The sequence below is a fragment of the Leopardus geoffroyi genome, chromosome A1 (assembly GCF_018350155.1).
Source record: "Leopardus geoffroyi isolate Oge1 chromosome A1, O.geoffroyi_Oge1_pat1.0, whole genome shotgun sequence".
In the NCBI taxonomy this organism is placed as follows: domain Eukaryota; kingdom Metazoa; phylum Chordata; class Mammalia; order Carnivora; family Felidae; genus Leopardus; species Leopardus geoffroyi.
Genome location: NC_059326.1, coordinates 206,657,388 through 206,683,307, shown reverse-complemented (window position 1 = coordinate 206,683,307; position 25,920 = coordinate 206,657,388). Strand labels below are relative to the sequence as shown.

Below are 25,920 nucleotides of genomic sequence, written 5' to 3'. Positions count from 1 at the left end.
ATTCCACTTTCACACTGGGTCCTCCCAAATAACTCAGGATAGTGTCCAAATTTTAAGGTCAGCGCATTAGAAATCTTGATTCCACCTGCAACCTTAATTCACCCTTGCCATGTAACATAACATATCCACAGCCTTCAAGATTAGGGCATAAACATCTCTGGGTGGGCACTATTCCGCCTACCACAGTAAGTAGATTACATAGATACATACATACATCCATACATTACATACATAGAGGTTCTGAAGAGATATGGCTTCTTCCATAGGATGGCTTTTTACATTAGCAAACATAACATTCAAAATCCTTGTCTGAAATAAGTGCTTTTGGATTCCTTTGGCACAGTTGGGAACCGTTCCAAGACACATAAGGAAGTAGTTGTGACAGTCTCCAAATACATGCTCTGCAGCCTGACTTCCTGGTCTCAAATCCCAGGTCTACCCCTTACACTGTATGACTTGTACCTCAGTTTCCTCATTCATAGAATGAAGTTAGTATTTAGTACCTATATCACAAGGTTGTTATGAGGCTTAAATGAGTTACTACCATTTAGAAAAGTGCCGCACATAATAAGAAATCAATACATGCGACTTAGTTTGACTTGATTCACACCTGCATGACTCAGAGTGCCCACAAAAGAATCCCTCCCAGAACACAGAAATGGTCAGCCCCAAATCCTGTCTCTGTCCTAGGAGCATTGAGAAGAAAATATTGACAATATTTTTAAATCCACCTTTAAAATCCACTGCCATCTAGTTTTTTACTTTTGACTTACCAAACTGAAAGTTAAAATAACAGCCTATCCAGTAAAACATCAGGTAAGAACCTGGTAAGCCTACTGGTTTTCTGCTATGGGTTATATGGATTGAGACAGTCTTTGACCTTAAGGAAATTGCCACGCAATGGGTAGGCAGTACAAACAAAGACAGAGCATAATTAAACAAATTTAACAAAAAGATACATTTCTACAGCCTCAGAAAACTCGGATCTAATAAAGCGAAGGAAGTGGCTCTCCATTTTGTTCTGTTTGCTCCCAATGTCCCAAGTCTGAAAACTCTGTATAGCAATTCTCATAGCTAACACCAAGGAAATAGAACACACGTGTCATTTAAGGTACCAACTTTGGAACTATAGCCACTCGGTGGGACCAAACTACCTATCACCAATCCTTTAGAAAACTTTTCCTCTAGTTTCTAGGGATTGTTTCTGGGAAATAGCTAAAAAGATAGCTAATTCGTCCCTCTTCACCCCTCTGGATTGATCATGCTAAAGGATTACCCAGTGTACAAAGCTCAAAGACAATTACAGGAGCACATGGTTATCTTAGTCCAACAACTAAACAGTACTTAAAACATAAAGATTACACTGAAAACCCTTTGGAGTTTTGTGATTAGAATGTTGTAACGGCCTATGCTCATTCCTGCAAAATTACTGCCAAATTTGAATCAGTAAATCTATTTATTCTCCTTTCAAGTATTTTGGCAGCCACTCCACCATATAATTTAAAGCACTAAGAAAACTGACGATACCTGAATGTCAACACCATGGAAAAGGAGTGCATACTTGATAGTCTGTACTTCATCGTGATTATCAAATGAAATTCAATTTTATATTATCAAAGACGGCAATTTCTCTCAATGTGATAAGCTATATAATTAATGAGCTCAGGAGAAATTAAATACTAGCCTGCTAAGTATACAATTAAATCCAGTCTTCAGCCATTCCATAATTTTCATTACCCCTATGGAAACGTTCTGGACTAGCAGCCTTTTAAGTTTTCTATATGCAAGATGAAATTTCGTTCAGTGGGAATAATACAGCCAGAATCTATACAACCAGAATCTCAAAAGGTTTAGTAAGATTTGTCTGTAGCTCCCATTTACAAATATCAAAGTTATAAAGCATTTTGGCTGGTAATGTCACATTTATTGGGATTTAGGTTAATCCGATTATAAGCACTTCTAAGTGAACAACATCTTTTTCTCTTTGCTCAGAAATTGTCCAACATCTCTGGTTCAGTGAGGAGAGAAGAAAAGCTTTGTCAAAGAGGCTGAGAATCTAAACCAAACAAGATGCTATGTGACCACAGTAGAAATCCTCATGCTGACTGTTTTATTTTTTTCTTTTAATTTGGGTCCATTTATTCGGTCAAAGTGAGTTTTTGGTGAGATTAAAAAATAAATAAATAAATCACACCTGAATTTCTGCATTCATTAAGAAGGAATTAAGCGTCACCCTTTAAGTGTCAGGCACTGTTCTAAGAACTGGGTATACGTACCTAAGGGACACGTCCAAAGAAAGGCATCATCAGGATTCCAAATATTGGGCAATGGCTAAAAGTGAGTGCTTGAGAGTAGCTGAAATGTTCGTTGAAGGAAAGAGAAGTGCCATATTCCAGGAGTACGGTCCAGCCAACTAATTTTTTAAAAGAACTGCCATTAAAAATAATTGTAAATTAATTACAAAACTGAAGACAAGGCAAAGATGTACAGCACACAAGATAAGGCCAAAAAGAAAACTGAGAGAAAGTGGTCAGCAAATACAAAATAAAGAATGGGCACAAAGAAATCCAGAGTAGAAACTTCTAGGGGTGAATGAGAATCTTTGGAGAAGTAAATCTGATGATTTTGAATATGTCCATCTCATCTGGCTGTGTTTATAAAAAGGGGAAAAAAATGATGAACTTGGGATTGTTTCCCCTCATACTGCAATCAATAGAAACTTCCTTTTCGCAATGAGACTTTAAACAATTAGGGAAACATTTTGGTTTCCAGCTAATGGATTTAATAGTGATTGCCATTGCAGGAAAAGCACTTCATCCAATTGTAGACATGCCAAAGGTGGAAGAGAGGGAGGCAGAAGACGCATAAACTGCACTAAAGGCCCTCACAGCTGGCTTTGAGTCACTGAGAAAATAATATCCTTCCTCTAATAATCCCTTAAAGACTTGGGTTTGCTTTTGTGCACGATGAGAATGTGCTGGCCTAAGAACAACTGTTGTTTCAGCACTTGAACATCAGGGACCTAGATGTTCTATTTACTGTACCGATGCCAGGCATTCCTAAGTAATATGTGAGCTGACCTTGAGAAAATATACATATAGTGGAGGTTCAAATACTTACATACCAGTATCTATTTAATGGCATACTCGATCCTCCCACATTTTTTCCTAATGCTCCTCATCCTAGGGTCTCTAAGTATTTTCTGATTCCCTGGCTCTTCACCAGAGCAAAGTTGGGCAGAGAAAGGAAAAATACCTTGGGTCACCCACCCACACTAGCACTGTAAGTAATCTGTTAAATTTGGGGCCTGCTTTTCCAGAATTAACCCTCACATCTGCTTGCACCGGTGCCATATTATTTTAAATACATTCAACTTATAGCCTTGCTTTATGTAGGCATCAATATTTCAACTGACCTACAAATGTCAGCATATAAAAATTTGCTATTATAAATACTGATGTTAATATGATATAGGAGGATGATAATTAAGCTTGGATAATTTTATGAATTAAAGATAATTGGCATTGAACCAATAAGGCACATTTATGCATTATGTATTTGCTAAATTAATTTCTTGCCTACTTTCTTAACATAATATTCAAGTGCCCTGTCTATTGATTTTGTGTTATGAGATTATGCCATTTGTTATGTGAACAAACTGTACTTTTATTTTTTTAAGTAAAATTCACATTTTATTGAAATAAACTCTACAAAATTGATTTTCTTCACCAAAAATAACAGCAATATTTTCTGTATTATTCCTAGATACACCACAAAACACTTGTTTTTGTAGGTTTTCCGGATTTTGCTTATAAATCAAGATGAGGCAGTAGATATAGTCGTGAAAAAGATAGAGGAAAACAGACAAATCAGTTGTCAGTATCCATGGCCTCTGATCTTGACCATGAAATAGAGGTGTTCAACAAATACTTGATAAAAAGCTTATGAAGATGTAGGCTCAACAAAGGACTACAAACAGCAACAACCTAATGTGCACCAACAATGGCAGGCTCGCCCATTCAAACTGTAACTGTAACTTGTTCCTTTAGGTTCATTTGATAAAGACAAAATCTACACTGAAATCCTTGCTTGGCAAGCTCACCTGTTTTCCATTCTCTCTCTATATATCTCTCTCTGGCTGTCTGGTAACTCTCTTAACTGTCCATTACAGATTTTTAACAAACTTCACACTCCAGGTCACTTGTGAGCTTCATTGTAACATTTTATACAATGTATTCCTTTCTCCCACACCTCTTCAAAATCTGTTTCTTCCAAGAACTGATAACTCAATACCTGACAACTGGATCCAGTGATAATAAATGTTGTGTCTAAAATGACCTCACTAAAACAATTCCAAAGCACCATTAGCAGAGATCACACAGAAGTGTAATGTGGCACTTTCAATGCTATCTTCTGGAAGAACAGTTATGTCTCCAAAGCATAAGAGTTCCAACAGGGGCCATTTAAGTAGGCAGATCATCAATGACTAATGGACTCAATGAGAGGTTGACGGGTCAAGATATTCAGTGATTAAGTGGCCTACATACATGTGACAGCTTTTCATAAGATGTTTTCAAATTTCTTACAGATTTTTCCAAATATCAAACATAAGAAAGAGCCTACTTTAAAAGTCTCCTAGGTATTTTCAATGGTGTCTGAGTTATCTGTAGGAAGCTCTGACTTAGTTGTATAGAGTTTGATATAGGTGTCCACCATTAAATCCAGGTCATGTTTTATATCAAAATTTATGTTAAGCAAAGCCAAGATACTTGATATTTGATCTGTCAAAATGTTCCTCAGGTACGCTTTGAGATGATTTTGCCCATTTTCATAGCATTCATTCTCAACCTTCATCACAGGAAGAATATATAGGACTTTCGGCAATGCATAAACATTAGGAAAAAACTTGATGTCTTGCAGATGCAGGGCTCCATAAATGGTGGATGGAAGCTCCATATCTTTCCCTCTGTTTCCACCTGATTCTCCAACAAAGCAGCTCAGCTGAGAGTGTGTCGGGGTTGGGTAAGTCACTCCTGTATATGCCAGCATGGTGCCCCTCCAATGTATTAAATTTGAGCTGTCCCATGACATAGAGTACCAGAGATAAGCATTTAAGAGCTCTGAAGTGCTGTTCTGAGAATGTACCTTTCAGTTCCTGAATAATGCGTTCCACTGTTGGGACATTTAGAGTTTCTTATAGTAAGGTAGAGTTACTTTATAGTAACTCTCTCAGAGGTTAGCTGCGATTCCACATTACCTTGCTGGGCTCTGCGGAACTTCCCAGGGAGTTTCAGCTGAATATCAAGTTTAGTTGCCAAATTTGTGGCTTCGGCAGACCAAAATTCATGATCAACGTCAATATTTTCCATCACTTCATTTAGTGAATACAGCACTGCAACCAAGCTACCGGGGGCAAAGAGGACATTGGAGGTTTGCCCTCGAGATTTTTCCCAAAGGCTCTTGTAAAAGATAGAACATTTTTAAGAACAACAATGGTAACAATGAAATCAAAATCTGTTACTGTGCTACAGAGTACAAATGCTCAACCAGCTAAACAGTTATTCCATCTAATGTTTGTATCACTATTTATACCGTCTAAACTATACCATAAAACAAGTGCTTGTAGGAGGTCTTTTAAAATTTCAAAACCATTATGCCTGCCTGTCCACTAAGAATGGCAAATTTCCCTCATTTCTTTACCTTTTTCCTCCCTGCTCTGAAAGAGGACAGAAATGAGACTGTCAAGCTCTAAAAGCAGTTGTAGAGTTCGATGGAAGGAAGAACAGACTTCCTCGATTGTTCCTAATACAACAGATACTCCCACAACAGGCACGGATTTTGCCAACCATGTATTTAAGGGACAGGCAGAACAAAGTGTGTAGACAGCTTGGGGATATTTCTCTAAAGTCCAGAAGCAACAACTTTCATTTTGGAAGAAAATCCATTGGACACAGCGTTAAGCCTGGCCATGACAACATTCCACGTTCAGTCCCCACTTCTCAATTACCGCGGTGTGAAATTTCACAGCCAAACTTTCTGGATCAGCTTCGTGAGGCACGAAGGCCACAGAGTCCTCTCTCAGGTTATGAGACTCCTCAACCAAGCTCACCAACACAGGCAAGTGTTCTTCCTCTGCTATGTCCACTACATCATCAGTGATGATGGAAAGAAGTGGGAGTCTCTCACTTCCCTGAGGGTTTCCTCCCAAACGCAGCTCTCACAGACCTCTAGCATCTGCCTCTGCTGTGTTTTCGAGCGTAACAATGCGTTAAATGCTGTTGTCTCAAAGAGCTTTCTTGAACCTCTTCTCCGGAATTTACACCGCATGCCAGCAGTGCTTGAAAGTTACCAGGAGTAAAGAGACCCTCTGGGGGCTCATCAGTTTCATGTCTGTCCACAGGTATGTCTTGTTTTCCTACAAGAATCAAAATTTCACATAAAGATTTGAAGTACTCTTTGTTTTCTTTCTCTTCAAGGGTTAAAGGTAAAATGTCTTCATCCTGGTCTTTACCCCCTTCTTCTGCACTGGGGTTCTGAGCATTGCTGTTGTTTATTTTTTTATGTTTTTGTTCCTGTTCAGAAGTTTTCATCCATTTTTTTCTGTTTCAGAGTCTCAGGACCCAATTGAGTCTTCACTCAATTCTTTCATTCATTTTCTCTGTCTACTATGATAGACACAAATGACTACCAAATGACTGGTCAAATGACTGGTAAGATCAAATATTGTTGATATCGCATTATTTCAAAGAACTGTCCTGTAAGGCCTCTCCCAATGACTTCACAAGTATCTGCTTCAATTAATTTTGACAAATAAAATAACCCAATCATTCTTGAGTGTGCCGATGCCTCTGCAAAATGCACAGTTCTACAGATCATAGAGGTCTCAAAGTGTTTGGCACATAATCAATAATGTCTATTTAGTGGATCAGGTGTTTTATCTTCTAAGTCTGCTCTCCTGCAATTCACCACCCACTTCTGGCATCTGGAAGCATCCCGTGGGAACCTGGAGAAAGCCAGGTCTCACTGAACGCTCTCCCTCGTGCAGTGGGGACAGTGCAGAAGTTTGGCCTCAGGAGAGAGGCCAGGCTGGCTGGCTCAGCAAGGGGGCAGGGGGCGGGGCGGGGGTGGGGGGTGGGCGAGAACTAAACTGTACTTTTAATTATAGTGTAAGAACTTCTGTAGCGTGAAATTAGGTTATGAAAAGCAAAATGTAATATACAATTCCCTTTTAGGATATTCTAGCACTTAGGAGTAGTTTTAGCTGCAAGTAACAGAAAACCTGACTGGTGGGCTTAAGCCACAGGGACATTACTTAACAAAAAGACCAGAGAAAAGCCATCCCAACATTGAATCAGTGGCTCAATGATGTCATCAGGATGCAGGCTCCTTCAAATTTTCTGCACCATCCTCAGTATGTATTTAATATTTTTCCTCAAGGTCTAAGATAAGTATCACAGCACCCTGTTTTCAATGACAATAGGATTTTCCTAGTGTATTACCTGAAGATTATTTTCCAGAACAGGTTCATATGCTCATCCAAACAAGTCACTGGCAAGGAGCAACAAGACTGTCATAGGTGCTTTTACACCAAACGTGATTTATACCCGGAGCCGGGTACACTGGCATGGAAGTAAGCAAGCAATAGAGTCCGTCCCATGTGTGACACCTCTGAAGCCAAGCACGTAATGGAGATCCTACCAGGTAAGGAAATGGTGATATTCTGAGTCTTGCACACTAGAGTCAAAGCTGAAGAGAAAATATGCTTATTGGCTTTGGCATTGGATCATCCCCCATTGAATTACCTCTAAGTCCACAGGTCCTCTCCTGAATGGACAGACACCACCTCTAATGTCAATAGTAAGAAACAAGTGCCACTGTCTACTATCCCCAGCTGGGATCCGGCAAGGACGAGAGGGGAAACAAAGAGACAAGGAGTGGAGAGCATCTTCATGTCTGCAGATGGAAACTAAAAAAAACTATGAAGCCTTAGGTCTAAAAGTTTTGCCAAGAAACCCAGATAACATTTTCTTCTACTAACCCTGCTGGGAAAACTATAGGAGCTTTGAAGGAAGGGTCAGAACACTGCTTCAACTCCAAGATGAAGGAGCTTAGGAACAACGACTACCCTCATCACCATAAATCATCTTTGTGACATTATGTCTCTTTTAAAATAGGAAGTAAGGGGTCAAATTTGTGGGTTAAACAATGACCCCTACTAATTATACATGTACTGCAAAATAATTCAAAAACTGCTTTAGGGACACCTGCATGGCTCACTCTGTTGAGCATCCAACTCTTGGTTTGGGCTCAGGTCATGATCTCACGGTTCGTGAGTTTGAGCCCCGCATCAAGCTCTGGGCTGACAGCTTGGAGCCTGCTTGGGATTCTCTCTCTCCCTCTCTCTCTGATCCTCTCTTGTGTGCTCTTTCTTTCTCTCTCTCTCTCAAAAATAAATAAATAAACTTTAAAAAACTACTTTGGAGCATAAGCTTGGCAATTTAGCTTATTAAGAAAGAACTTTCCAGATTTGCAATCAGAATGTACTAAAGAGGGAAAAAAACAAAATATGAAATTAAAGCCATAATCAGCTTAAGTGGAAACAATAGTATCTGTTCATGATTGCCATTCCCATCATCAGCTGAATTAGCAAAAGTCCTGGACTGCATGACTCCAAGCTTCAAATGACTTAGGACTGATCCAAGCTTCAAATGACTTAGGACTGATACTCAGCAGTGCCTTGTAGTGGAAGGAGACAGGTCATTCACTGAGGTGGCCAGCAGTGAGCCTTTAGGAAAGCTGCTTAAACTTTATGGGTCTTGGTTTCCTTATCTATAAAATTATAAAAAATAAAGTCTGTGCTACAGGGATGGAATGGAAACAAGCCAAATTAAACAAAGGATGCTCATTTATTATCATACTGATATATCAAGTTACGTTCTTTTTAGAAACATCTTAAATATATGGGTCACTAAATAAAACAAATACATGGGAGGGGTGTCTGGGTGGCTCAGTGGTTAAGTGTCTGACTTCAGCTCAGGTCATGATCTCACAGCTCGTGGGTTTGAGCCCGTGTCAGTCTCTGTGCTGACAGCTCAGAGCCTGGAGGCTGCTTCAAATTCTGTGTGTGTGTGTGTGTGTCTCTCTCTGCCCCTTCCCACTCAAAATTAAATAAAACATTAAAAATTTTGAAAAAAAAAAAAACAAATATATGGGGAATGAAAAGCCCAGAGAAGGATCTTCGTTTGACACACTGTTGTGCCAATTTATTTTTTCCAATGTAGTGGTTTTAATCCAGACTATCACAGTATTCCATAGGAGCTGTTAGCTACAAATTATAGATATTTCATATATTTCAAGAAATTGAAAAGTGAAAATGACATGAAATCCCAATGCAAGTCTAAAGCCAAATGTGGTTAGAAAATTTTTGACATTGGGGCGCCTGGGTGGCGCAGTCGGTAAAGCGTCCGACTTCAGCCAGGTCACGATCTCGCGGTCCGTGAGTTCGAGCCCCGCGTCGGGCTCTGGGCTGATGGCTCAGAGCCTGGAGGCTGTTTCCGATTCTGTGTCTCCCTCTCTCTCTGCCCCTCCCCCATTCATGCTCTGTCTCTCTCTGTCTCAAAAATAAAATAAAAAAAAACGTTAAAAAAAAAAAAAAGAAAATTTTTGACATTAAGCCTGGTTTTCAAAATAAATCTCTGAAATTTAAAAAAATGCTTAGGAATTTATACATTAAACCATTTGGCATTTCATTTTCTTGTCCTTTTAATATAATATCAACCAGGATATAATCGATACATGGTAGGAAAAAATGAACAAATATCTCTTCCCATCTTCTATGTCACTGTTACTTTCTAACTTTGTCTTTATCTCAATTTTTGCCTCTGTTAACACGCAACCACACACACACACACACACACACACATCTGGGCTAAGAAGCCAGGCACTGATTTAGAGAGGGAAGGCCAGGGGAGTGCCTGGCTGGCTCAGTCGGTAGAATGTGTGACTTTTGATCTAGGGGTTGTAGGTTTGAGCCCCACACTGGGTGTAGAGATTACTTAAAAAAAAAAGAGAGAGAGAGAGAGAAGGAAGGCTGGGATCCAGATCAACACTAACAGAGGTGAGCTCCAAAGCAATCCATCGACAATTACCTTTCTACCGTTAAAGCCTCGTCACGTGTACATGTATGTGTGTGTCAGCAATATGCTTTCATTTTCCTACTTTCCTCCTTAAGTGTTACCCCAAGTGTTCATTTTAGTCTGCAAGAGACAGGCAGGGAGGGAGGGAAGATAATTTCCAATATAATTACGCACTTCTAGTGCCACCATAGCTGAACACTGGCTGGTTTATGGCTCTGGCTGGTAATTTACATATCACTTTCCTCCTCCTCTCAAAGCTGATACGTGTTTTCTAAGCAACTATTTCACTTCTTATTATCTGCAACCGATCCTTAACAGATACTTTCAGAATCAAACTTTTATTTTCCTCTATTTTTAGTGATAAACCACCTATGGTTCTACTTTTTTGACTTTTTTTTTCAACTTTCTGCTTTTTTCCCGATAAAAGGCATGAGTTCCTTAATAAAATTCATTTTCTCATTCCAAAAATGTTTTAAATGTTTATTTATTTTTGAGAAGGAGAGAGAGCACGACTGGGGGAGGGGCAGAGAGACAAGAAAACACTGAATCTGAAGCAGACTCCAGGCTCTGAGCCGTCAGCACAGAGCCCAACACGGGACTCGAACTCACAAACTATGAGATCATGACCTGAGCCGAAGTCAGACGCTTAACCAACTAAGCCACCCAGACGCCCCTCTCATTCTCATTCTTAAACATTATGTGTCCATTCACATTCTTAAATATTATGTGGGGCTACCTCTTCCCTGTTGACTCCAAATTAGATTTTTTTATGAGGCATGTCCCCATTAGATATGCACCCTTGAGAATAGATGGGTGCCCAAGTCTGCAATGCATACAAGAAAAATAATTCGAGAGAAAGTTTTTATATACTTTTTCTTAGGATCCTAGGACTTTATATTAAGAAGGCAATAGGTTCAACTACTTTGTAGAACACTTACACTTTCCTTTCCTCCTGTCACACACACCCAAATCTATAACACATTAGAGTAAATGGGGAAGATCAAAAGACATGTTTAGAGTATTTAAGATAATGTAAATCATCCATAAAAGACAACTGATCCTGAATTATAGATGGTTCTATTGTTCTAAATAGTCATACCCTCCAAGTGATGTTTTTCGAATGAGATGAAATGTAAAGAGGAGAAAATGCATTTCTTCCCCCCACCCTCCCTCCCTCCCTCTCTCTCTCTCTTCTTCATTTAGAAAAAGAAGGAAGCCACGTAGTACTCCATTGTGTATATAAACCACAATTTTTTTATCCATTCATCAGTTGATGGACATTTAGGCTCTTTCCATAATTTGGCTATTGTTGAGAGTGCTGTTATAAACATTGGGGCACAAGTGCCCCTATGCATCAGCACTCCTGTATCCGTTGGGTAAATTCCTAGCAGTGCTATTGCTGGGTCATAGCGTAGGTGGATCCTGAGAAACTTATCAGAAACCCATGCGGAAGGGGAAGGAAAAAAAAAAGGGGGGGTTAGAGTGGAAGAGAGCCAAAGCATAAGAGACTCTTAAAAACTGAGAACAAACTGAGGGTTGATGGGGGGTGGGAGGGAGGGAAAAGTGGGTGATGGGTATTGAGGAGGGCACCTTTTGGGATGAGCACTGGGTGTTGTATGGAAACCAATTTGACAATAAACTTCATATATTGAAAAAAAAAGAAAAAGAAAAAGAAGGAAGCAAAGTTTGTCAACAGACTGAATTTCTTCAGGAGATTCTTTTTAAAGGTAATGAGACTGTTTCAGATGCTCCCGAAAGGACAAAATGGAAGAACCTTTGGCTCACACCCACTTTCCCCAGCCACTGCCTTTGATTCTATGAGAAGAGACTTTTCAACCCCACAACCTGCATCAAGCACCTATTCTGTGCCAGAACCTGAGCTAGGGCTTGGGAAGAATAATACACAGTCATGTGTCTAATAATTTCCCAGTTTGGAAGGAGAAACAAACACGTGGAATAATAATTAAAATACCAAGTGCTGAGAAGCATACTAGATAGAGGTACAGGCAAAGTATTCAGGGCTCATAGAAAGTTCTTTCAGCTGAAGTCAGGGAAGGCTTCCCAGAGGCAGTGGCACATTACAGAGAATAAAGAATGAAATCTGTACCAACAAGTCCTAGTTCTCCCTCCTAGTTTCCCCAGAATAAATCTGCAGAAAGCAGCCCAACAGCATATTTCTTTAGGATGAATCATGTTGCTGGGCAACTACCACCCCTAACAGCATTTCTAAGAAAAGCAATTAACTAGCAATTTTCCTTTATTATTTCGCTCACCCACATAATTAAATATTCTTAACGTACTCATTTCATAGTGCTTTATGCAGAATGATAACACTATCTACTGTATACTAATGACAATATAATTAGGCACCAGTTTCACATGCTTTGATGTATTCTTTCAAAAAATTATCCTAAAATACAAGTTTAATGTGAGGTTAAGAGTGCACTAAGTCTCTTCTAAGACACCACTGCTTGTCTTTATTTCACACAGGGAAATATCTTGAAGTCTTGCTTAGATTACTCTGGTTTTCAATGAAAACTTAAAGGTCTATATGAATATATTTAAAATGTCACTGGTTCCTCAAAATCACTCCCAAGATTTCTGTCAGTTTTCTCATTTTGCTTTCAAATATGATTACTGTCATTGTGATGTATTTATTATACCATATAAACATGCACACATATATAAACATATACACATGCCTACCTATGTAGAAAACTTTGCATGTGGGGGCGCCTGGGTGGCGCAGTCGGTTAAGCGTCCGACTTCAGCCAGGTCACGATCTCGCGGTCCGTGAGTTCGAGCCCCGCGTCGGGCTCTGGGCTGATGGCTCAGAGCCTGGAGCCTGTTTCCGATTCTGTGTCTCCCTCTCTCTCTGCCCCTCCCCCGTTCATGCTGTGTCTCTCTCTGTCCCCAAAATAAATAAACGTTGAAAAAAAAAATTAAAAAAAACTTTGCATGTGTTATATTTTATATATACAAACATATACATATGTGGTTATATATATGACACACATATATGTAAATAAAAAGCCCTTTAACCTTGCCTCAAATCTCATCTCTATGTCTTACAAATATCAAAAGTTATTCTTCCTCAATCCCTTTCATGAAGTCTTTGTGGGTCAAGCTAAAATTGTTAACTCTAGATATGGTTTCCTTAGAGTTACGTACTATGAGGCACATCCTGACTCTTCCATTGTACCCCATATGTATGATTTTAAATTCACTTTTCTCAAGTAAGGAGGAGTATATTTATTTCCTTTACCTTCACCATCATTTATGCAGTTTCAGGCTGTGTGGGAACCGAGTTCGGAGTTGCAGAGCAAGACTTTCAATAAAACAAACTGGCCCCCATTGATAATTATGCACATAGCTTGGCCCTTTCTATCCTAACCTCTCCTAGGAGAGTTTCCTTTGAAGGTTATAACCTCCTGCTTTTTGAGGTGGACCAAAACCAATTCTTGGCATGCTCAATGTTTCAAGAGATGACTTAACATTTCCAGCAATAATATTTCAGTTATATTTAACATTCTTGTTTTCAATGCATTTTTGCCTCCTACTTATGCCCACAAAAGTTTACGTGATCAGGTAAAGGAATTTAAGATACAAACCCCTTAAAAGTCGGGAGATAAACTTTAATAGCTATATTTAAAAGCTGTGTTACAATAACTTCCAAACCAGGGCACCTGGTGGCTCAGTCAGTTAAGCATTTGACTTCGGCTCAAGTCATGATCTAGAGGTTCGTGAGTTCGAGCCACATGTCAGGCTCTGTGTTGAAAGCTGAGTTTGGAGCCTACTTCAGATTCTGTGTCTCCCTCCCTCTCTGCCCTTCTCCCACTCGTGCTCTGTCTCTCTCTCTCAAAAATAACTTTAAAAAAAACATTAAAAAAAAAGTTCAAAAAAACCCAAAACTTCCAAACCATGACATGGTTGACATGGTTAACTTTGGAGGAAAGCAAAACCAAGGGTTTGCCTCAGGTGAGTCAATCTTTGGTAGGACTCAGACCAAAGTCTCTCTGATTCCTCGCTCATCAAAACACACTGCCTCTGTCCTTTTCCAATGTATACTTTGTGCACAAAATTACAACTTCTGTGCTGTGTCAAAGCTTATGTGCTACTTTCTTCTACTTTGCAGACACTACAAGATCGTTTGCTCCACCCTTTTCTTAAGCTGGCTTTGTGCTCAAGAATGCTGGCCAAGGTTGTGCCAAAAACTTTCTGTTGGGTTTTTTTTTTTTTTATTTGTTTTGTGCACAATTATCATTAAGGTCAATGGGTAACTATCAAGCAAGTCATTTATCTGTGCAGTGGCTTAACAAAAATTAGGCTGTATCATTCTTTCAATACCTCATTAGTCAGTGCTGCTGATGCTCCTTTGTCATTAGCCATAAGCCACCTGGGATTTTCCAGCTCTGCTGTATATAGTTGGTTGCCTCGCAAGAATAGAGGCACATAAGCATAATTAAGGACCTATTTATTAATGTCATGCAGGAGTGTGGAGTGTACACTTTACAGAACATTTTGTCTTAAGCGAGGAGGTTGGTTTTTCCAAAAGCCTAATTCATATGCTTCCATGATTCTGAACACTAGCAATCTAGCATGAACACTGAGAGATAAGACAAACATCATTTCTAGGAGTACTTTCTCTGTTTCTGTCTCTAAACACTTAGTTGCTTTAAAAAAATAAAAAATTTTATTTTTTTAAGTTTTATTTCTTTATTTTGAGAGAGAGAGAGAGAGAGAGAGAGAGAGAGAGCATAAGCAGGGGAGGGGCAGAGAAAGGAAGAAGGAGAATCCCAAGCAGGCTCTGCACTGTCAGCACAGACCCTGATGTAGGGCTCGAACTCATGAACTGTGAGATCGTGACCTGAGCCAAAGTCAAGAGTCCAACACCCAACCAACTGAACCACCCAGGCACCCCTAAAAAAAAAGAATGTTAAAAGGAAGATTATCAAACGAGAAACATCTAGCACCAATCTGAAATCAGAATGGAAGCTTTGGTTTTGTTGAGAAGGATTTCCACATGACAGCTATTAACATTTTAGTGCTCCTCTCCTGCCATCCTTTACCACCAACCACTCCACAGCTCCTTCACAATAGCCCTTATTTTCTTGCTCTTGTTGCCTCCTTTCCATTTAAGCCCTCGTTGCCAAGAGAAACAGTAGAATGGACCATTCTCAAGGTTTACTCCTGTAGAACACTGAGGCTCCAAGAGACGGACAGAGACAGCTTTTTAAATCCAATCTGGGTGGCTTTGTTTTACGACTTTCAGAAGTGGAGAGAATTCACGGATTCATTTTTCTCAGTGGAATGTGTTTGTTCTAAACCTTTTCCTTAAAAGGTTGACATATCTGTAGCTCATCTATACTAGAATTTGGTTTGAGATGGTATTTATAGCATGAAATGATATTCTTAAGCTTAATAGAACAATTGTTCATAATGTTTTACAAAGATGATTATGACTTTCAAGAGTTCTCTCATGTGAGCCAGTTTGGGCTTCTAAATCTTCTTCCTGCTCCCAATTCCTCCCAGAATCATTCTTCTTAAAACACCTCTGATCTCATTCCTCGATGAAAAACTTTAATTGGCTCACTATTGTTTGTTGCACAAAATCCAAACATCTGAGCAGAGTTCCCAGGGGTCCTTTGAGCTATATTATAGTGCATTGCTTTTACAAAAATGAACTTTCCTTACTTCACACCACAAGGATTGATATGCGTGTGTGTGTGTGTGTGTGTGTGTGTGTGTACACAGAGTCATATCACACAATACACACTCGATGGGGTATTGTCATTCATAATACAATACATTCCTGGAATCTATATGATTTATTTTTGCAAAGAACCCATGTTTAATTACATACTTCATTCTGAACCAAGAAACTTATATGAAATAAATTACATGCCCATAGTAACAGGTGAGAAAATAAAGCTAAAAATACATATCCTAAGGACTTCTGGATATAATAAAATTATCCTTCAGGTCAAATATGAAATATGATCAAATACTGTAATTGTAGATCACCTCAGGGACTGATGCAAATATAGCACATATGAGCACTCTAGTCCATAATATTTTGTCTAAAATTAATATGCAGACTATAACAAACACTGAAATGCTTTAATTTATACATTGTTTATAATTGCTTAATTCATAATAATAATGTTTATCTAAGAATTTAGAAATATTCAGTTGAGTAATTTGGAGTGCTCCAGTCTCTCTAAGAAAGCTGTCCAAAGAAAACTTAGTGGGTGTCTTTTTCTTTTTACAGTAAATGTCCTTATTGTCAGTAGTATTCAAATTCATTCTAGTTCCTTTAGAAATATTTTTTACAGGCGCCTGGGTGGCTCAGTCAGTTAAGTGTCCAACTTCAGCTCAGGTCATGATCTTGCAGTTAGAGGGTTCGAGTCCCACTTCAGGCTCTGTGCTGACAGCTCAGAGCCTAGAGCCTGCTTCAGCTTCTGTGTCTTCCTTTCTCTCTGTCCCTCCCCACTCACGCTCTGTCTCTCTCAGAAACAAACATTTTAAAAAATTTAAATAACAAATTCATTCTAGTTCCTTTAGAAATATTTTGACATGTCCATATATTTTCATAGTTGTTATGTTGTTTCCCCTGCTGAAAAGCATTTTTTTTTCTTTAAAAAGGATGGTTCCAACATTTCCACATTTCAATGTGTCTTTCTTAGTTTAGTGGAAGCTGGAAGCAAATTGAATAAACACCACAAAAAAATTTTTTTTAAATGGGTTCCATTCGCCATTTTTTGATACTAGTCAGGGAGGAGTAATCTTTAAAGACTCATATATTTACATTTTTCTTTAGTATAGACAATTTAAAAAATTATTTTAAACCATCTCTTATCTCATAACGGAAGCTCAAAACATTATTTGTACCTTTAGTCGAACAAAAGAGCCATAGGCCTTTATGATTTCATTAAGTAAGAGTTAGGGAAAGATCAGAACCTTAGCGATGAAAGCTTACCACAATTCAGCTTTAATATCAGAGCCACTTGTTCAACTACCCTTTTTCCTTTACACCTTCGGGAACATCTGTTGCAGGGAGTATGGCCAGAGTCGCAAAAGATGAGTCTGCAGACAAAGTGCAGTTAAGTGAAGGTCCTCATACTCAAGTCAAAACGAGGCCCCGACTCCAGAATGAAGCTTCTTTTTATTAGGATAATTGCTAAAGACTATCTACATAAAGTCAGCTAAGCAAGTGTGTTAATCAGTCTAATGGTTTAGCATTTCAAGGCTGAATTTCGAATTAATTGATTTCTAGAACACTAGGAAGGGTCAGGTGTGAAGAACGAACGTTAATGGCTCTAAGGTGTTCCTTACCAGCCGCAGCCGCTTTCAGCTGTGTAAACATGTCCTAAGGCCTTGCACCCTCTCCAGCCCTTCCCTTTTGAAGCCTTTTCCTTTGATGCTTCTCTCCTGCATTTCCCACAAACACTAGTCAAAAGAACCCAAGGATGAGACAGTAAATTAGTATGACTTTTGAAAGCTGGCAGTATCTAGTAAAGCTGAACTTATGCATATCTTATAACCTAGCAATTCCATGCCTAGGAATATATCCGACTCAAACACATACATATCTATTCAACAAAGACATGTCCTGTCATGTTCATAGCCAAACTATTCATAAAGGCCAGAAACAGAAATGCCCAAATTCCATCAACAGTAAAACTGATAAATAAATACTGCATTTTTACACATTATTCAGAAATGAGAATGATTGGCACGTACATATAACCCAATGATTCTCACTAACGTAATATTGAATGAAATAAGTCCTATCCAAAAGAGTACTTTTGGATAGGCAAATAATGTCTTTAGTATGACCAAAACAAGATCAAAGTATAAAAACAGGCAAAAGAAGTCTATGCTGTTGAAGTCAACATCACAGTTATCATCGGTGGGGAGAGCAGATAGGAGCCTGAACAGAGCACAAGGGGGCTTATGCAACGCTGACAATGTTGTTGTTTTTACTTGAGAGAGAGAGCAAACAAACAGGGGAAATGGGCAGAGGGAGAGTGAGAGAGAATCTTAAACAGACTCCACACTCAGTGCACAGCCCAATGCGGGGCTCAATCTCATGACTGTAGAACTCAATCTCATGGCTATGAGGTCATGAACTAACCTGAAATCAAGAGTTAGATGCTTTACCCACTGAGCCACCCAGGTGCCCCAGTGTTTTGTTTCTTGATCTAAGTGCTGGTTACACAGTTGTGTTCAGTATCAAAAACTTAATGCTTTTTACACTGATGCTATGTGTACTTTCCTGATATGTGTATATCTTATTTTGGTAAAGTTTTTTTAAAGGGACCCAGGAAGTCAAAAGCACTTTTCTACATCTACAAAGGGAACATGACCTTTTAAAGATTTTAAGGTTTTCTGAGCATCCCAGTAAGACCAAATGGAAATGTTATTCAAAGGAGGCACAACTCAGCCAAAATTCAATCTAGTTGACTTAGGGTTTTTTTGTTTTTGTCCTTTTTTTTTTTTTTAAGAAAACACAATTAGAACATTGGGAATGAAGGTAAGTTAATATCTCAGTTGCACCAAGCAGTTTAAGGATCACCTTCAACACAGTTCCCATAAAAGGAAGTACTTACAATATACCAGCCCAGTTTTTTAAATCAGATCTAATTCCTATGAAGTAGAAAAATGATGGAGAATTAAACTTCATGGGGAATCTCAAAAGGTCAAGAAAGTGACAGCTTGTCTTCCTCTGGAAATTTGCTGTGGCTTCATCACCATGAAAATATGTTTCTCCACCCTCACCATCACTTCCCCCAAATTGTTTTTCTTTAACAAGTCAAATACTCAGAAAAAACATTCTTACCAACTATTCTGCCATTGTGACATGGCTGTAAACTATACTTCCCAAGACTAAGACATGATATATTGTAATGATAACAGCTGGACATTTGGAAGAAGTTAGCAAGTGACCAAGATGATACTTTAAATCTGGACTTTATTCGGATGCCAAATAGCATATTTCTGAGATCACATTATCTTCTTCAAGAGTCAAACATACAATCTCTTTGCTCAGGAAATTCCACAGGGACAAGATATAGAGCAAACCATAAATATTCAAAGAAGAGGATGTGTTGATGGACCTGGTTCTTGCTTACTGAAAAATTAAATACTCAGACCTGAGCAAGAACTCAAGCTTCCTTCTTCATGGGAATAAATGCAAAGTATCTCTTCTAATTGGTTCCTCTTTCTTTATCCTCTTTTTCATTTACTCCTAGAATAGCCAAAGACACAGGACTGCCTGCAACACAACTTTATGTATAGCCCTTTGGAATGTCTTTATTTCACCAAATGATCTCTTTACCATCTAAAAGGACATATGGGCCACACCTGAATATGCAAAATAAATATATGCCTAAAGCATGTCACACTTTTGAGAACACATTCCTCTCAACTCACAGATGCTGAGAGTGTTAAGATTTGGAAAGAATATTTAGATTATTTTTATTAAAGCCTTCATTGAAAAATCAAATTAGGAGACTCGGCTAAGGGCATGTAACTAATTAAAGGTTAAGTTAAGACTAGAATCCAGAATTGCTGATTCTTAGTCTAATACTTTTTTGTGCTATCTCAAAATGTCTTGACTCACAAGAAATTATATGAACGAATTATAATCCAGTTTTGTGGGTTATGCATCGCTACTCAAGCAAAACCAAGAGTTGTAAGCCACAAGAGGTAAAAATAAAACTTTCTGATCTATGAACGGGACATTCTTCAAGGGGGTACATGGTCTGGTGGAAATGCCCAACTCCACCAACTCACACAGCTGTTGTATCTACATGAACAAGAAGGAAATAAAAAGAAAACAGATGTCTGGCTGCCTCAGTCAGTGGAGCATGTGACCCTTGACCTCAGGGCCATGAGTTCAAGCCCATGTTGGGCCTAGAGCTTACTTTAAAATAAAAAAAAAGGAAAACAGAACACACATGCATGTGCATATACACACATGCTCTCTCCTTTACCCTACTTTATTCCACCCTGACAAACCACTTACATCCTAAGAATACTGGTGAAGAAATAGATAAGCAACAGACTGTTTTACTAGAGAGAAATGGAGGGATCAAGTCCACCAGAGATGGACTTTGTCAAGGACCTAAAGAGTCAGTACAAAAAGAAAGGAATTCTCATTCATTCTATCATTCAGTCAATACTTTTGTATTTCATGCCTGTCGTGTTGAGCTATGGTGCTAGTGAGTGAAGACACACAGTGAAAGACACTGGTCCCTGCCCTCAGGATGTGGCAGTTAATTGGGCATACAACAGTTGCCAAGCAGTGTGATAACTGCCACCCATGGTAGAATACAGCAGCTGAGACAAAGGGTTTCCAAGGGTGGAGGTTGGGAGATGTAGGGAAGTAGAGGGGAGGAGAGGATAAGGGGAAGAGTTAATGCTAAGAAGATCCTCCTAAGAGTGACTAGTAAGAACATGAGAAATTGTATCATTTTCTTCTCTGAGGGACTTTCCCACATTCTTACTTGCTCAATGGTTCTCAACATGTGGCCCCAAGACTAGAAGCATCATTACCTGAGAACTTGTCAGAAATATAAATTCTGGGGACCTACCCCAGGACTGCTGAATCAGAAACTTAGGATGGGGTCCCACAATCTGAGTTATAACAAGCCTCCCAAGTAATTGTGATGTGTGCTAAAGTTTGAGGACTACTGTACTAGATAAATCAAGGTGAAGTTAGGTAAATGAAATTCCACAAGTTCTGGTCTGAGAAGTTTTTATGTAAATGTACCATTCTGAAAAATCATTTTGCCAGGCATGTTCTAATTTGTATTTCAGAAAATACGGTTCTCTGTTTATGTTTGGAGCCTGATGTTTCTGAAGTAAACGCTATGCATTTTACCTGGAGTCAGGTGTCTTGAATGGGGATCGAAATAGATCAAACTTCAGAAAGCAGAGGAGGGTCCTTATGGAAGGAACCACAGAATATACTGATTCACAGGGACTGCACCTTTGACTCGCTCAGGCTACGTGGTCTCTGATGTTCAGCACCCATTTCTTTCTGTACATCCCCTCGATAGAAAAAGTTTTCTACTTCACCTTTTTTCAAAACATGTAGTTTGCTATATGTCCACTCTTCTCCTTAACTCTGTATGACCATAGAGATCCAGGATCTATTACATCTAGCTACATTCTCTAAGTTCCTAGACTTTATGCCTTTTGGCTAAAATTCTTAAGAGAAAAAAGTGTGTCCAAGTTTGGCTCAGTGGTTCATCCAGCTAGGGGCCCTGGGTATTAACAAGGCAGACAGGACAGAAGAGAAGGCTGGAACTGACCTCAGAAGAGGTTATGGCTTTGGCAAGGAGATTACTCAGAAAATCTAATACAATAAAAATGATCCATCCGGCCCCTGAGAGTTTATCTAACTTCAGGAGTCTGTGAAGCAACAATGCATCCTTAATTTCTGTGATTCCCCCAAAAATGGTAAGAAATCCACATAAGAATGCAACGGCTTTTGGGGTGCCTGAGCAGCTAAGTCGGTTGAGCATCTGACTTCGGCTCAGGTCATAATCTCATGGTTTGTGACTTCAAGCCCCCCATCAGGGTCACTGCTGTTGGCACACAGACTGCTTCAGAATCTGTCCTCATCTCTCTGCCCCTCCCCCACTTGTGCACATTCTCTCTCTCTCTCTCTCACAAATAGATGAACATTTTAAAAAGTGCAACAGCTTTTGAAAAGATAATTTGTTTACCTACCAAAACCTTAATTATATATACACCCTTCACCACAGAAATTTATATTCTAGGTTTTTATCTTCAGGAAAAAAATGGAATGTGTCCATTAAGAAATGAGCAAACAAGGATTCTTATCACTGCATTATCTTTCAAAGCAAAATTAAAAAGGAAACTACCTGGAAAGTCTAGGAAGGAAAGATTTTTATTAATGGAAGTCATATTCATATCCATCTAAAAAAATCCATCTACTTTTTCTCCTTCATTAAAAAAATCAGTAAGCCCTAACATTGTTTTAATACTGGCATAAGGCAGTTGCAGGCAGGTTGCCTCCCACAGTCTGTTTTTCTTGTCTGGGTTACAGTCACCATGATGATCCAGCCACAGCTGCTAGATGATCTCCAGCTGCAGATGTCATCTGCTCCTACCAGCCACTAATTGAATTTCGTTGCTTCCCCTGTCTCCTCCGCTTCAGCAAAGGCCTCCCAGTCTTAAAGTCCAAGTCTGCCTCCTTGCCTCTGTCCTCCAGTCCAACAGCAGAAAAGCCCATGTCTTGGGCTCTAAAGTTCAACTAGAACACATTTTTGTCAGTCTAGCCAATAATTAATATTAAAAAAAAATTTTTTAATGTTTATTTTTGAGGGGGAGGGAGGGAGGGAGAGAGAGAGAGAGAGAGAGAGAGAGAGAGAGAGAGAGAAAGATAACATGAGCGGGGGAGGGGAGGAGAAAGGAAGACACAGAATCCAAAGCAGGCTCCAGGCTCTGAGCTATCAACACAGAGCCTGATGCAGGGCTTGAACTCACAAACTGCGAGATCATGATCTGAGCTGAAGTCAAATGTGTGACCGACTGAGCTACCCAGGTGCCCCGTACCCAATAATTTAATATAATTTTCATGATACTAGCTAAATAGTTCTTACCTCTGACTTGATATAGAATACTTGAGTCTCCTTGCTCTCTAATTATCTTAATGGATAAAAGCAATAGAAGCTGGATTGCTAGAAACCTAGAATGAGATGTATCTTTTCTTTGAATATTATGTCCAAAGAGTACAGAATTATAGTCTGAGAGCACAAATAGAATTAATAGAGTCATTTCCCCTAACCCAGAATCTTCTCCTCTATCAAAGTGTTTGAAAAGAAGATATGGAATTGGGTTTGCATGATAATTCTTAGTCTATCACTAAGAAGAATGTACCTTTGAAACCGTGACTGGAAAGGCAGGACTTCATCTGGAATCATGGGCAACAATCCCAGAGGAGGTAACACCAATAAAGGTCAAAGCAATGTGCATCACACTCACTGACTGCAATTTCTTAAAAGCCCCAAAGTCACCACAGTGGCCATTAGTTGATGCCTATGACATGGCCACCTGAATGCAATATGACCGTCTTGGCTGCGGCATTGCATAAACATGATGAAAGTGAAATTCACTCCTATAAAGAGTATGGAGAGCATAAAGAATACTATGCAGCTCATTGGTTTGGCAAATGGAAGGATCCTATTTTTGTGCCTTCTTAACCCACCATTTGTTCACCTCAGATGCTGACTGTCCCTCAGTTTCTTCCTCTGTAAAAGGAAGAAACTTCAAAAGGGCCAATAAGTAAAAGTTTGGAGCTGCTCCAGTGGAAGGGGACAGGAGAGAACCAGAATTCTATTACTGTCTCCCCTGTCTCTTCCTTTCTTCCCTGTGCCCAGCGATGGCTGTAGATAAAGCAGGGTAGAACCCAAAGGCTCTGTGGAATCCAGAGTGACAACCAATAGGCTATGTGATTTCTAAGGCCCCTTCCTACTACAACATCCTTTACTTATATTTTTTACTTCTACACTGGCACCCAGTACATGGCAGGTGCTCCATGGATGTTAAGCAAATTGAACTTGAAGCTCTATCAGTTGCCCAATGATCTAGAAAAGCTTTTATAAGAGCAGATGTTTCTAGGTCCTGACTTATTCATTTTTTAGCAAATAAAACCAAATTATAAGTCAATTTTTTAAATTAGGACACCTCTGGGGCACCTGAGTGGCTCAGTCAGTTAAGTGTCTGACTTGGTTTTGGTTCAGGTCATGATTTCACAGTTTGTAAGATGAGATCTCGTGTCAGGCTCTGCATTGACAGTGCAGAGCCTGCTTGGGATTCTCTCTCCCCTCTCTCTGCTCTTCCCCTGCTTGCTCTCTCTCTTAAAATAAACAAACAGAAGAAAGAAAGAAAGAAAGAAAGAAAGAAAGAAAGAAAGAAAGAAAGAAAGAAAGAAAGAAAGAGAAAGAAAGAAAGAAAGAAAGAAAGAAAGAAAGAGAGAGAGAGAGAGAAAGAAAGAAAGAAAGAAAAGTTAGGGCACCTCTTAATTAATTGTATGACTTTAGGCTCATATTGTTAACGTCCACTTAGAGCTCCTTATTGTTACTGCTTTTTAATTACCCATATAACTCACAGAATATGTTCTTCTTTTTACATCATATGTCACACAGAACAGGTGGCAGAGTGTAAAGTGGCCTGTTTTTTTGGAGTCACTCTGAGCGGCATTCTCATTCCAGCTCTAACATTTACTCTCTGTGGGACATGGAGAAAAACTTTAACCTTTCCACCCTCCTCATATGAAAGACAGGAATAGGGAAGTAGGAACAAGACTGTCTGAACAGCAACTGGCAACTAATAAGTGCTCCATAAATGACAATTGTACTTATTATTTTTTCCAAAATTGATCAAAGTAAGGAACAGATTACATAGCATATCCTATAAGACTAGAAGGCATGGAGCATATGAGAAAGCTAGAAAGTCCATAAAATTATTTTGTTTTGTTTTGTTGCAAGTTTTCATGATTCTGTTTTTAAGTAATCTCTACTCCCAATGTGGGCTCAAACTCACAACCCCAAGATCAAGAGTTGCATGCTCTACTGACTGAGCTAGCCAGGAGCCCCCATAAAATGATTAAATAATTACCCGATAGTAAATAACAGCAAGAATAATAAACGAAGTAAGACATGTGAGGCGCACTGAATAATTTTAGAACTCTATAAGCTCTTGATAATTAATAGTAATTATTATCATTAGGTTTCATGCTAGAATTGCCCAAACCTTTCTATGGCCATGGATGAGACAGTTCCTAAAAAGTTAAAAGGCATAAAATAAAATAAAATAAAAATTATAATTCATCTCCTTAACATTTAATTAAAAGAAATATTCCTTAAGGCCAGCAATCTGTAGCAATTATTATGAGTTCTGTCTGGAAAGTGATTTATCTAACAATTGCAGCAGAATTTTCCATCCTTCCTATTTTGGCACCTTATCAAAGAAAAGGCAAGAATGTTATTGTGGATAGAATGAAAAACAGAAATAGTGTTACCTCAAGTCTTGCCAGGCAGTTGTTTGGGGTTTTTTGTTTTTTGTTTTTTTTTTTTTTTAGTGTTGACATAAGGATGGTAAACAAATGTACACAAATTGAAACTTGCAAAGTTTCTCTCTTAACAGAGTCAGTACCCAGATGACTTAAAAGTTTTTCAACAGGCAACATTATCAGAAAGGAAGAAAGGAAAGGACAGAAGACACAAATGTATCATTACATCATCAGGGATGCTAAGGAACAAGATGCTATAGTCTCTTACAGTGATAAATGTAATTATGTTGCTAGTAATATTGTGTTACATTTCATCAGATTCCTTCCCTCCTCCCAAGTAGCCTCCCATTACACACATTAAGCCACATTAAGTCCTGAGTCATTTCAAAACTCAAGGGTACATATTAATAATAAATAGAAACACCCAGGATTTCTACATGAATTTTCCTCCCAAACACCAAGTAATCTTGCTAATTTCACAACACACCTTGGAAGAGGATGCAGATGGCCATCATTGCTCCTAAGTCACTGGTTAGAAAAGTTTCACAGGAAAGCTGAGTGAACTATCCTACAACATGGTGCTAAACTGCACTGTTATCTCTTGGTAAGGGAAAAGTCAGGATGATGAGGAAAAAGCACTGGTATAATGGATGACTTAAATTGCTTATTTATAGGTTATAGAATGGTTCACGGGCACTCTTTTAACACAGATAATAAAATATAGTACACCCCAAT

General features: G+C 38.9%; 1 pseudogene; it reads right to left on the bottom strand.

Annotated features, from left to right (window-relative positions):
* LOC123577391 overlaps positions 1-25,920 on the bottom strand; it is a 108,109-nt pseudogene that overhangs the window by 9,415 nt on the left and 72,774 nt on the right.